Source organism: Syngnathoides biaculeatus, chromosome 23 (assembly GCF_019802595.1).
Source record: "Syngnathoides biaculeatus isolate LvHL_M chromosome 23, ASM1980259v1, whole genome shotgun sequence".
Lineage (NCBI taxonomy): Eukaryota > Metazoa > Chordata > Actinopteri > Syngnathiformes > Syngnathidae > Syngnathoides > Syngnathoides biaculeatus.
The window spans coordinates 4,539,265-4,553,129 of record NC_084662.1 but is presented as its reverse complement, the minus strand read 5'-3'; the positions used below and the strand labels follow the sequence as shown (position 1 = coordinate 4,553,129).

Sequence of the window (13,865 nt, the reverse complement as noted above, 5' to 3'; positions counted from 1 at the left end):
AATTTGGAATTCCCTCTCCATAAACTGCTCAGCAACTTCTACGGATGCACAGTGGAAAGCATCATGACTAACTTGGGCCAGGAAGGCTCTCGAGCGTATCATTAAAACTGCACAACACATGGACTCGCCTCACTCCACTCCACCACATTTCTAACAGCCGTGTCACAAAAAAAAGCTGACATTATCAGCGACAGCACACATCCACAACACACGTGCTTCAAACTTCTTCTATCTGGCTGACGCTGCAGGAGCGTCGCTGCCAGAACAACAACACACACCCACACACACAAAAAACAGCTCCTCTCCACACACAATCGGGCTTCCGAACAAATGAAATCACAATCTGTCAACCACACTGTGGAAAATTCTTCATGTTAATCATTTTTATTTGAAGGTTTACTCTCTGGTATACCGTTGGAACCTGCTATACTTGAAATCCCTGTATCTTTGCACATATGTTATTTGTTTGTTTGTTTATTTATTTATTTATTCATATCGTCCATTATTTACAATTGTTGTTTTTTATCGTTTCTTATGTATAGTAGAAGTGGAGGAAGACTAGAAAAATATTTCATCGCTGAGCATACTAATTACAATGTAGGTGACAAACATACATGAATCTTAAGGTACACGAATAGTCATGCTTGCACACTTGCGCAACTCAGACATGACATAGAATCACTGCAATATGATTGTGCCAATCCTTGGTAGTTATGATCCGTGATCTCCTTTTTGTAAAGCACAAATAAATAGAATGACAACTTTAGCCAGAAAATAAAATAGGGACATAGCCTGAAGTTCCACACAGTTTCACTACAAATTTTAGTACAATAAATCACATCTAGAGTTATTTGTGGGCTTCTGGTGCATAACATAGGTAATAATAAAGGTATGTCACTTCAGTAACTTAGAATAAACATAATCTAATTTATTGAGATGTAATTTTACATTCTTTCCAGTAATTTTGTTTATGGATAAGTAATGTATACTGCAGGTAAAAAATGGTTGCCTGAACCGCAGATCTAACTACGCTCACCATGACTGCTGTTGCCCAAATCCTAAATCCTCACAAATCATTGAGTGTGCATCTGAAAAACCACACATCCGTTTGCTTGAGTCAACAACAATCGCACAACCCTGACCCAAACCCTTCTGACAGATTTTTTTCTTTTTTTTCTTTTTTAAAAATCAAAGACCCAATCTCTCCTCTTCAATCATGTCATCCAGAATATATCCACATTATCATCATGTAATCTCTGTGATTCTTTATCTCCTGCTCTTATCAAAGTTCAGTGTGCATTTGACTTTGGAAGTTTACAAATACGGACAAAGACTTAAGTATATTACTGTGGTTGGAGCGCAGCCTCCTTCATTCTTTGGAAAAAATGAGCTGATAAGGAATCCTGACTTTATTTGTTAAAAAAAAAAAGAATTGATTCCCTTGTTCTGATTATGCATCGTATCTTGCAGTCACATGGGCTGAGCACAGGAGTGGAATGAATTGCCTTTGATTATCAAAGAGATCACAAACCTAGACAGTTTGTGTCACGAACCAACGGTGCACGAGCAGACCCAAATGCAGGACTCCAAGATGAGGACATGATGTTCAGTGGGTTATATTATAAACGAAAGTTGTGCATGACAACACAGTCCAGTCCATCACAGTGCCTCATGTGACACGGCTGTGACCGGCGACAGGTATCAGAAATGAAACTGCTCGGAGCGGTGGCCAGCCCACGCCCCTCTTGGCTCTGGTCCTTCCAGGCCACCCAAAACGAGGTGTCCGGCCAACCAGGTCAGGAGGTCGGCCAGGATACCAAGCACCAGAGTCCCTACGGGCCAATTCGGGAGGAAACCAAAGGCGAATTAGGAATCAGACAGGAGCAGGTGATGGCTCCAGACAAAGACCTCCTAGGACGTCGTCGTGAGGCGGCCAGGGACCGGTCGCCGCCGAGGGTTGGTTGTGAGGCGGCTGTGGGTCGGTCGCTGCTGGGTTTTGGTTGTGAGGCGACTGGGGACCGGTCACCAGTGAGACTTGGTCCTGAGACAGCCCTGGATCAGTCGCCGCCGAGGCTAGGTTGGGAGGCAGTCGTGGGCCAGTGACCGCCAAGAATTGGTCGTGAGCCGGCCGTGGAATGGTCGCCGCCGAGGATAGGTCAGGAGGCAACTGTGGATCAGTCGCCACTGATTCGTGTCCATAAGATACGCAATTTCAAAGATCGACAACTTGGAGGCCGCCGGCTAAGCGTCGGAGGAAGTTACCTGAGACTCAGCCATCGCTGGAGCGGAAGCGGGATGCTCCTGTGGCTCTGTTGTCGGTGAAGCGTTGGCAGAGTCGGCTGAGGCTCGGCCGTGGCTGGAGCGGGATGCCGCAGTGCCTTGGTTGGTGGCGAAGCCCCGGCAGAGGTCGGCTGAGGTTCGGCCGTTACTGGAGCGGAACCAGTATGCAGCTGTGGCTTGGTTGTCTTGGTCGCCGCGCCACAGGAGAAACCAGCCGGCATCTTGCTTGGGTGTCTCCTATGGCCGCCATGTGGAGGGCCCAGATAGATGGCCAAACGGGTTCTGAAAACAATATTAGAGGAAGAGGAATGGGACTCACCGGGCGAAGGCATACAGAAGCGGGGAGCGTAGGACCACGAAACAAACTCCTCAAGAGTCATCACCCGGAGGGAAAGTTCAAATTCATTGTCCGAGTCAGAAACAGGCAGTCAGTCATATAAATTTAAGTCTTCCTCGTAATCCAAAAAATCTGAATCCATAACAATATGTGGTGGTGAGCGGGTCATGGTTGGGATGTACTCACGGTACACGGGTGGTGCGGAAGGCAAGATAGGAGAGGATGACATAACGGAGCCCACCTGGATAAGAGATGGTTGATCCTCAAGCAAGCAGCGTACCCGTCGACGTGCCCTGCGACGCCGTGTTTCCCTGCTGGGTCCTGTTTTGGATAGTTCGTTCTGTCACCAACCAACGGTGCACAGGCGGACCCAAATGCAGGACTCCAAGATGAGGACGTGATGTTCAGTGGGTTTTATTATAAACAAACGTTGTGCACGACAACACAGTCCGAGAAGGCAGGATCCGAAACACAAGAAACAATGTCCAATAACTATGAGTCAACTAAAGAGCATAACCAAAAGCGTGACTGGACTATAATGGCGCAGTGGCGGAGTAATCCTGGATGTGGGAAAGCATACTCAACGAATTGGCAGATGCCAGTGACAAAACTCCAACTTAAATATATTGTATAATCACAGTGCCTCATATGACACAGCTGTGACTAGCAACAGGTATCAGAGATGAAGCGGTGGCCAGGCCACGCCCCTTTTGGCCATGGTCCAGCCTTGCTCATGGCAGTTTGAAACTAAAATTGAGGAAATGGTTGTTTGCTGAATTCCAACAATAGAGCGGAGGGAGCAAATATAAAGTATTTTTAAAGACTCATATAAAGTATGTGTTAGTATATGTACATTGTGTTTTTTATTATAATGTGTTTTAGTTTTTTTTTTATGGTAATACTTCAATTCAGTGACATGCAAAGGGGAAAGGGGACAGGCTTTTTTGTGTTCTCGAGCATCCACAAGGAAGTCAGGATCCGGACTGGCTAGACCTCTCCAGACCTTGCAATGCTTCTTACGGACCCACTCCTTGGCTTTCCTTGCTGTGTGCTTCGGGTTATTGTCATGTTGAAAGACCCAGCCACTTCCCTTCATCAATGCTCTGACTGAGGGAAAGAGGTTGCTCCCCAAAATCTCACAAAACATGGCCACAGTCGTCCTGATGGAACTCATCATTCGTCTTCCTCCAAACATGGTTCGTGGAATTATGACCAAAAAATTCCATTTTGGTCTCATCTGACCACAAAGCTTTCTCCCATGACTCCTCTGTATCATCCAAATGGTTGTTGGCAAACTTAAGAAGGGCCTTGACATGTGCTGGTTAAAGCAGGGGAACCGTCCGTGCCATGCATTATTTCAAACCATGATGTCTTAGTGTATTACTAACAGCCACCTTGGAAACGGTGGTCGCAGCTCTTTTCAGGTCATTGACATAGTCCTGGGCTAATGCCTCACCTTTCTAAGGGGCTCCACTACGATTGAGATTGACCGTCATGTTTAGCTTCTTCCATTTTGTAATGATTGCTCCAACATTTGACCTATTTTCACCAAGCTGCTTGGCAATTTCTCTGCAGCCCTTTCAAACCGTATGGAATTGTACAATTTTGTCTGTGGTGTCTTTGGACAGTTCTTTGGTCTTGGCCATGTTACAAGTTTGTGTCTTACTGATTGCATGGGGTGGACAGGTGTCTTTATGCAGCTAACAAACTCACGTAGGTGCATCTGATTCAGGATAATACATGGAGTGGAGGTGGACTTTTAAAGGCAGACAAAATGGTCTTTGAGGGTCAGAATTCTAGCTGATGGACAGGTGTTGAAATACTTATTTGCAGCTGTATCACACAAATAAATTGTAAAAAAAAAAAAAATCAGACATTGTGATTTCTGGATTTTTCTTTTTAGATTATCTCTCTCACAGTGGACATGCACCTATGAGGAAAATTTCAGACGCCTTCATGATTTCTTAGTGGGAGAACTTGAAATATAACAGGGTGTTCAAATACTTATTTTCTTTACTGTATATGTGTATATCTTTTAATCAACTTTTGTTTTAAGGTTAGGTTTGGATTAGGGTTAGGTTATAACATGTGTTAGCTCCCTCTATGTAGAAGAAGGGGAGCTATGACACCGGGGCATTTCCCAGTAAGCGTCTGCTACGTACCCAGAGTTCCCCTGTAATGCATGCGCATGCGCTGCATCACCGTGCTGCCCTCAAATATTAATTTGAATGCATGTAATTTGAGGAAATAATTTGAAAATCAAGATACAGTATACCAGCAGGATGAAATTTCCTTACATTATCTTGCTTCATTTTTTGAATACTCTCCTCATGAACACCTCTGTTGATAAGAAATTCCCACTACCAGGCGAGGGATTGAGGATGTAGCCATTACAATGCTGGAAATGAAAAAATGTAGGGAAAATGCAACTAAATGTATCATCATTTGAAAATGAACTTGTCATCAAACATTTAATGTGCTCACATAAATCACCACCCAAACTGTATTTGTATGTATTTGTACACAATAAAATTACTGACTCTAATAGTGCTGAAGACAAAACTCGGCATCTCAATGTGGACTTTTATCAGTTTTGTTGTTGTTAATAGTATTTAGTCTGCTGGCAACGTCCTGTTTTGTTTACAAGCTTACCTACCCCATGTTAAACAACTAACATGTTTTAGTGTTTGTGTGCTTGTAAACTAACGTTACTACGAATGTCTCGTTCTACTTACGGAAGCCTAGTGATATTGTATACACGTTATGATGAAAAGTACGTTGCCAAGTCGTGGACGGGCCATGAAAAGCATCAATGAAACATATTGTAGCTGTTACATACATACCGATGGGACATTGGAGTTCATCTACTACTTACTATGCAGTCTTCAATCAAACTACTGTATTTAGAGTACCATAAAGTGTTTTTAATGGTGTGGCCGCTAAGGTAAACGCGTCAGTTGAAAGCGGAAGTAATCCGCCAAGAGTCATTTGTCATTCACAGGTTCTCACGCGAGTTCAATATGTCCCGATAACTCAGGAAAAAAAAATAGTTCGAAAAACAGAGGGAATAAAAATTAGTCCGCAAAACAGAAAAAAATTGCCCGAAAAACAGGGAAAAAAGGTAGTCCGAAAACCAGAAAAAAATAGCTCAAAAAAAGAGAAAAAAGTAGCCCGAAAAACAGGACTATTTTTTTTGTGTGTGTGACAGCAATACGCTTCCCTAGACATAGACCAATGAAGCACAAAAATAAAAAACAAAAACAAAAAAAACCCCACCAGCATACCTTAGTACAGTACTGTAGGCGGAAGCCGCATTGATAGGTTATAATGCGGCATCCCCACCAAGACGACAAGGACCTATGAAGCAAAAAGCCAAAAAAGCCATTTACTTCTACTTCCCAGTTTTTCCACTTTTTACGGGTGGGTCCAGTACAAAAATTAGGGATTACGGTATTGACTCATACCCCAGTTGGAGTTCACTGTTAAACTAAGCGCACAACAAAAATAATCACCCTCATTTTATACATAAACCATTTTGGGGACTTGCCAACAGACATACATTAAGCTGCCCTGCCAGTACAGTCACACCCATATCCCGGTACACAGTGATTATGTGGAGTATTGTGTTTGTGGACCGAGACAGGATACACAATCCTGGGTTTACTTACAAACGTGTATGCTGATTTGTACAAATCACTGGAGGGATGGTCCTGCTCACAGCAGCAGATGCCCTCGACGGAGACCCTTTGATCAACATCAGAGGTGTTTGCCTCGAAGTCTCTGATATGTACCAGTGCTTGGCGAAGATGTTAGATGGAATAGACTTTAAGTACGTCAACCTGACAGTCATGATGGTGCCCAGTCATCGGGGTCATATAAATACACAGCATAATCAGGCTGCATGAGGCGCAGGTGTGCACCTCCCAATCAGCGCAACCACGCGGACACCCACACAGCCCGGGCTGGAGTGGCAGGATCATGACAGTTACTGTATGTAAAAATAGTACACAATTTATAAAACACAGGAGGAGGAGTATTAATGTTTTGTGGCAAACCTGCAGTTGTGTGGTGGATTGTTGCCAGAGTTTTGTAAGATCCTACTGTACAGTCACACACAGACAGACACAGTCTGCCATCTGCAACACAATGCGTTGGGGCACACAGTGGCATTTTGAACTATTTTGGAGAAAAGAACGATGCACAAAGAGACAAAGTAAAAATACATTCTTATTCAACAGCACTCAGAGCAAGCTGAATGATACTTCTACATGAGTCTACAAAGCTCCCTCACTGCATGGCTTCATCAAAAATCAACAGAAAGGTGAGCAATTTTTACAAATTCAAAGAACTTAACTTCAAATTGGAGTTTAACAATGTGAATCTTTTTGTGACTATGAAGCATGTTGCACCTTGGGTGCATCAAACACTGTCATAAATCAAGTAGTAACATTTGTAGATTAGCAGCGTCACGCATGTGCCATGTGGCCACACATTTATAGTTTTCAACACAGATTTTATTCTGTATGACTGGTTATAACGATTCTTGACTATTATGAACAGAGGTGAACATAACTAGCTGGTCTGTCCATAGTCCATCATCAGGTAATAACTGTTTTTTTCATCAGTGAAAAAGAAATTAGACAGACAATGAAGAATGGGCCTATTGACATTGACTTTGAAGGACACTCATGTAATGTTAAGGTGGCAGAGTGGGCTGGCTAATGCGGTGTAATGCAAATGAAAGTTGAAGAAGTCAAATTATGTGACTAACCCTAGCAGACAGCAGTGGAAGAACAGTGGGCAGAGAGCTAAATTTGAATCAGCAAAGTGGATAATGAGTCACATAAACATACCAGAAGCAACAGGCTAGGTCAAGAGCAAAGACGATTCAATGTGAAAAGATAACTGTACGAATCACAAACCAGATGGGTTGTTTCATTTAAGGGTTACCAAAAAAATACATAAATCTTGGGGTAGTGTGAATTGTAACTGAAACTTCAATAAACAGTTTCCATGTCATATAAAACGATACGTTTGTCGATGTACAAACAAAAAATAATGGAAGAATTTCCCCTAAAATATTTTGAAAAAATAAATAAGTGGCGGCACAGTTGAGCAGCTGAAAAGAGTTGGCCTCACAGTTCTGAGGTCTTTGGTTCAATCCCGGACCCGCCTGTGTGGGTTTTCTCTGGGCACTCCGGTTTCCTCCCACATCCCAAAAACATGCAACATTAATTGGAGACTCTAAATTGCCCCGAGGTGTGATTGTGAGTGCGGTTGTTTGTCTCTATGTGCCCTGTCATTGGCTGGTAACCAATTCAGGGTGTATCCCGGCTTCTGCCCGTTGAGAGCTGGGATAGGCTCCTGCATTCCCCGCGACCCTCGTGAGGACAAGTGGCTCAGACAATGTCTGGATGGGTAATAAGTAATTAGCCAATGATTTCTAGAAATTCAGGATTTGTAGATGTGAGTAAAAGCTATTATGTGTTGACTTTTATTCGATAGCTAGTATCCATAGTTATGATGTGCCATTAAATTCACACGTACTGCAGTAAAATGACAGAGCCTGGCGTGCGTAAAGTGCATTCATGTTCAATGGAAGGCAAGGGGAAATAATTCATTTTGACTTTCTGTTTTAATACATTATTTTGTTAAAGCTATAGATTACTTTTTCATGCAAAATTTTGAGTCCTCATGGAGATATTCTTGATATTGATGGTGGTGTCATACACTAAGTCAGTATGCAGTTTGGATTATAAGACACAGTATTACATTGACAAAAAAAGACAGTGAGAAGTGAAAACAGAAGAAACCACTAAGATGCACATAACCACATAATGTAGAAACAGCTGTTATTTGTGTTTACCGTGGGAGAACAAAGCTAGGAAGAGAAAACAAAGATGGGGGACAATAACATTGGAGCAAAGGACAGAAAGGGATAAAGACATGAGCATGAGAGGGAGGTAGTGGGGGATTGCTGAAAACAGCCAAAAGGCATAATAACAGAGGACACTACCACAGTATGCACAGCATAAGATGCAGACCATTACAATATACAGTGGGTTCACAGTACACACTGAGACATGAGCGTTCTGGCCTGTTACATTAGTGGATAGAGGAATGGGTTAGCTGCAGGATCATCACCCCGAGGAAATGTGCTCTCAGAATAAAAAGCTTTGGATGCATGTGAGAGTCAATATGAAGCCAGTAAAATTGTGAAGTTACATACACACACAAACAGTTGTGACAAAACAGAGGCAGTCCCAGCAATCTGTTTGATGTGTTTGATATGGTGGGCTCAAAGGAAGTACCATGGGCTGAGCCAGACATGCAGCAAGAAAAAAGGATGAAGGATGGAGACTGCAGAAATGCAGGGCAAAGGGAAGCCAGATTGTTTTTTGTTTTGTTTTGTTTTTTTAATGTGAGGGGAACACCCGTTGTGTTTGAATGCCACAAGAGAAAAAAGTAATTCTTCTACTGGAGAAGTCCAGCTCTGGCTTGACTTTCACCATACTGTTTCCAGGTTGAATTTGCATCAGCCATGTCCCTTTTGATTCTGGGCAGAATTTAAGCCTTGTCTGGGTAAGTGCATGGGAAATCTATGACAAAAAAATGATTGATATACCCTGGCCAGTCTGAATATAATTGGGTGAATTTATGGCCTGTCTGAAAATCAGTTGGATGGAGAGAGATTGAAAGATAGAAAACATTTTTGTAAGGATAGATGAGTTGGTGGATTGACTAACTCACTGACGGATTGATTGATGGAAGCGTGAATGTAAGGACTGCAGTTGGTTGGCAACCACTCCAAGGTGTGTTCCAGGAAAGGTCCCAGTTCAAACAGTACCCTAATAAGGACATGCTCTACAGAAAATGGATAGCTGGTTTGATGGTAGGACTAGTTGACTGAATGAGGGGAGGTTGGCTGGACAGTATTATGGATTTATTAAATTGATTGGGATGGATGGATGGATGGATGGATGGATGGATGGATGGATGGATGGATGGATGGATGGATGGATGGATGGATGGATGGATGGATGGATGGATGGATGGATGGGAAAACAGTGATGGTAGGATGATAAATTGGATTCAGGAATGATTGAATGAATAAAAAAAACTGGCAGGATTGAGGAATGGATGGGTAATTGGACAAATGGAGGGAGGACTGAACTAACTGCGAGACTGGGTGTCTGACCGACCAATGCATACATGGACATAATTTGTGAGGGCTGAATTACTAATTGTTTGCAGGATAACTGTATTCTATTTGAATCACTTCAATTTGATTTATGTAGCACTAAATCATAACGGAAGTTATTTCAGGGCACTTTACATAGAGAGGAGGTCTGAAATCAAACTCCTTACTATTAAAAGACCAAGTCAACCCCATATAAGCAAGCACAAAGAAATGGAGTCAAGGAAAAATTGCCTCTTGGGAAGCAACCTCGAGCAAACCTGAGACTCACTGTGTCTCAACCAGTGTGGGTTAGAGATTACAAATGGAAGGATATAGGGAAAATGAGAGAGAAAGAGAGAGTGAGAGCAACAGCGAGAATTATGAGGAGATCAGAACTACAGAAAGGAATATGCTGTACTACAACTATCAAGAACTTCAACTACAAACTGCAATAAGGTAGAGAATGACCAACAAATCACCGAGAGGAAATCCAGATCCATCCGAAACAGGTACAGGGTGGTTTTTATTCCAGGCAGCTGTGGTAAGCAGTCCAAAAAAGGCAAAGGCACAAAAACACATGGCAGAAGGCAAGGTCCAAAAACATGAAAACGAGGTCAGATAGCTACGAGGCAAAAACAAGACTTGACTTAGCAAGGGTGGCATAGCTAAAAAATATATGCTTGACAAGGGTGTGAGACAGCAAGAGGAGAAAGCTCTGCTTATTAACTCCATTATTTACAAGCAGGACCTTGGCCAAGCCTGGGCCTCCGCAGTGGATCAGCCAAGTCCAGACAACCTTTAGAAATGAGGCGGCCCTGAACACGGCGGGGCTGGGATGGATGAAGCGGCTGTGGCATCGGAGGAGATGGTGCCTTTGGAGACCATGAAAGAACTCATGGAGCTGTTGTGTGATGAATTGGTGAGCATGAGACAATGTTATTTCGCAGATTTTTTTTAATGTAATTGGTTATTGTAATTCAAGATTTCTCATTTATTTTGTCTTTTTATGAATCTATATGACACTTGTGGTCTTTTCTCCATGTACTCTTTCAGGGTTTCCTCACGGAGGACAAACTGCAGCCATTGGAAACCTTGGACAAGATTACTGTTGTGAAGCTAAAGGCTCTTCTTCATGCATGTTCACATTGACTTTTTTTACATTGACTGCACAGGTATCATACACTGTGCTGTGTTTCAATCTGTCAAACTTTGGCTGGAGTGTATTTTGTTGCTTCTCCCAAGTTTTTCGAATGGAAATTGGCCTGACCTTCTTGCTCAAGCACCAGCAGAGGCACCCAGTTGAGGTTCTGTATCTCAATAATCGAATGCAATTGCCTTTTAAGATAATGTTTTTATTTTTTTAGGGCCGTTCTAGTGCTTCAATTAAATCCGGTGACAAGTCACAGGGAAGTGCCACCAGTTAAGCATGTACTGTAATCCGAACCACATCTTGCCTGCTCTTAAGGAATTATAGCCACTTCAGGAATGTCTTAAAATCATAATCTAATTAGTCGTGTATAATAGAGCAACAATTATTAGGACTCACTGATGAACAAATTAACAGCTTGATGATAGAATGGATTTAATGATGATGGGAGGTTGAATGATAGGCTTAATGGTTGGACAGATAAATAATTGGAGGTCAATGAGTGTTACCTGAAAGTTGTTGTGTTCATTTCCCTGCCCGGTGGGTCCTTGCTGATCTCCCATTCGTGCTTTGTGGTGGACCTTATTATGGTAATTAGTTCAGCGTTGCACCAGAAAAGCCGACAATAAGATAAGCAAAGTGCTGACACAAGCTGATATGACTAATAGTTAGCTTTGAGACTCATATCCTCCTTTCATCATAATCATTAGTTTCCAGCTTTGCCTCAGCATCCCAAAGTTTTTTTTCAGTTTCCTCATTTAAAATGTGTTCACAAAAGATGAGGAAAATCCAAAGAAATTATGTACGACATGGGGCCAGCTGGTGCAGAAGTAACCGTTCAACTGCTGAGAAATGTTATGAGGGAAAATATTCAGCTTCAAGTGCGTCCTCAACAAGCTATCATTACAGCAGATACTCAGCATTTTCCCTCAGGACACAAACCATTGGTTTCTCATTAAAGTGATCCACTGTATGTGGCGTGGGATATCTTGCTATATGTAATCACTCAAAGTTAATTCACATGCCAAATCACGTTCAGGATGTGTTGACGCATTAGTGGCACTGTTGTAAATTAATAAGCGTTGAATAGCAGAAAAAGCACATGAATCATGCTCATTACTGAAGTGTGAACAGTCCAGTGTGCACTTCCATGAGTGTTCCAGCCCATTGAAAAGAACATCAGCAATCAACCACTCACTTCTGCTTTATGTCAACCTTTCAGCATCACTTAATTTAATGTAATTGTGTGATTGTAGTTGACTCCAAGGGTTTGCAGTATAGGATACCTGCATCAGTTTCCTATGTCCAAATCTTCAAATCAAAACAAAACTAACAACTGAAACTAAAATTATCGAAAATAGCATAACTTGCAAAAAAAAACAAACAAGAGAAAGACTCAAGCAAATAATAAAACAAATCAAAGACTGACTCAAGAAATAAGTAACACAAAACATGCTCTTAAAACGCTGTTTAAATCCTCCCAGCATGTAAATAGCGTCCTCCACTGCCTTCATCATGCATGGTTTTACAAATTAACCCTCATTAAATGGTTTTGAAGACACTGCAAATTTATAAAAAAAAAGAGGTAGCTAGCCTTTACAGCGGTGTCACTTGTCTCTGCTGTGAATAAACACAAACTGTTGTTTCTTTAGACCCACCAAGAGTTCATTCACATTCTTTCGTCTCCACTGTCCTTGAAAGTTGTCATACTGTATTTGTCAGCATGAAGTCTCAAAGAGTGGTGAAGAAGAGTATATTCTTTCAGCACTGCAACATGCAGTGAGCACACCAAATATACACTTTTCCCATTCTTCTTCTTCTTTTCCTTTCGGCTTGTCTCGTTAGGGGTCACCACACCATGTCATCTCAGATGAAAGGGTATTTGTTTGGCACAGTTTTACACCGGATGCCCTTCCTGACGCAGCCCCTCTGCATTTAGCCGGGGAGAGAAGCTTACAGCACCTCATATACCCAGACGTTCTCCCATCCAAGTAATAACCAGGGCACAAACCTGCTTAGCTTTAGAGATCTGATGAGATTGGGTGTTCTCAGGGTAGCATGGCCGTAAGCACACTTTTCCCATTCACTTCCATGAATAAATAGGAGGATAACCATTTTTCTTGGAACACTGCACTCTGTGTCCACTTTTCTCTTTTTAGAGAGAGACATATTCCGGCATTGAGGGTGTCAAAGTACATGTTAAAAGTAGAAGCCTTAATAAACAGAACACAAATCATCTCTTCCATAATGTGCGCTTGGAAAATGGATAGATGGAAATTTATTGGCATTAACTGAGTTAGCTAGTAAGTAGCATCTGGCTTTAATACAAACACATGCACATGGCAAATGCTTGTTTCTGTCATTCCTATTGAAAAGCATAGGTACTGTCTAACCACGTGTAATGTTTCCTAGCTAGAAAAAACACATGAGCCAACTCCTACCTCACAAGATAAACAGTGACCTACAGTTAAATGCAGCAAAAATGAGGCCTCATAACGATAATCATTAGCTTGATAGTGTATGGAATGGCAGAAGTTGAGAAATGTATCTGATATCCTGATTAATGCAAGGTAGGCCTATTTGACTGTGACCCCGATGGGCACCGAGCCGGGGGGCAATAAGTATACCCACACCTGGTTGGTGCCTCTTATTGTAGGCAACTCAGAGTGGAAGAGCCTCCAACCACTCTCAAGAGGACTGGTACCAGAGCCCAAACCATGTAAGGAGGCAATCTAGTTTGAACTTCTCAACCTCACACACCAGTTCAGGCCCCATCCCTGTCAGAGAGGTGACATTCCATATCCCGAGAGCCTGTTTCTGTAGCCAGGATCAGCTCGCTAATGTCCCTGCCTTTGCCCACCGCCCAGCTCACATTGCACCTGACCCCCTCTCACAGGTGGTGAGCCCATGGGAAGGGTGAC

General features: G+C 42.4%; 1 long non-coding RNA gene across 1 annotated transcript; it reads left to right on the top strand.

Annotated features, from left to right (window-relative positions):
• Positions 1 to 7,978: 7,978 nt before the first annotated feature.
• Positions 7,979 to 12,453, top strand: LOC133496766 (uncharacterized). Its single transcript, XR_009793853.1, has 3 exons — positions 7,979 to 8,083; positions 10,543 to 10,716; positions 10,851 to 12,453. It is a non-coding gene; the product is annotated as an uncharacterized LOC133496766 (long non-coding RNA).
• Positions 12,454 to 13,865: the final 1,412 nt, after the last annotated feature.